A 220-nucleotide genomic window follows, 5' to 3' on the forward strand; every position below is an offset into this window, starting at 1 on the left:
CCCCGCCGCCTCGCGCCCCTCGCCGCTCCCCGCCCGGCCGAGGGCTGCGCCCGCGGGAAGGAGGCGCCGCGGCCGCCCGAAGAGAAGGGCGGGGGGGCGGCGGCCGAGAAAACGCGCGTCCGGGCCCCCCCCCCCACCCGGCTCCGGCCTAGATCGCCGCCGCGGGCTGCCCACAATGGATCCGGCCGGGCTCGGCGCCGCTTCCGTCCCGACAGGCCCC

The sequence above is a fragment of the Lagopus muta genome, chromosome 3, assembly GCF_023343835.1.
Source record: "Lagopus muta isolate bLagMut1 chromosome 3, bLagMut1 primary, whole genome shotgun sequence".
Taxonomy (NCBI): Eukaryota; Metazoa; Chordata; class Aves; order Galliformes; family Phasianidae; genus Lagopus; species Lagopus muta.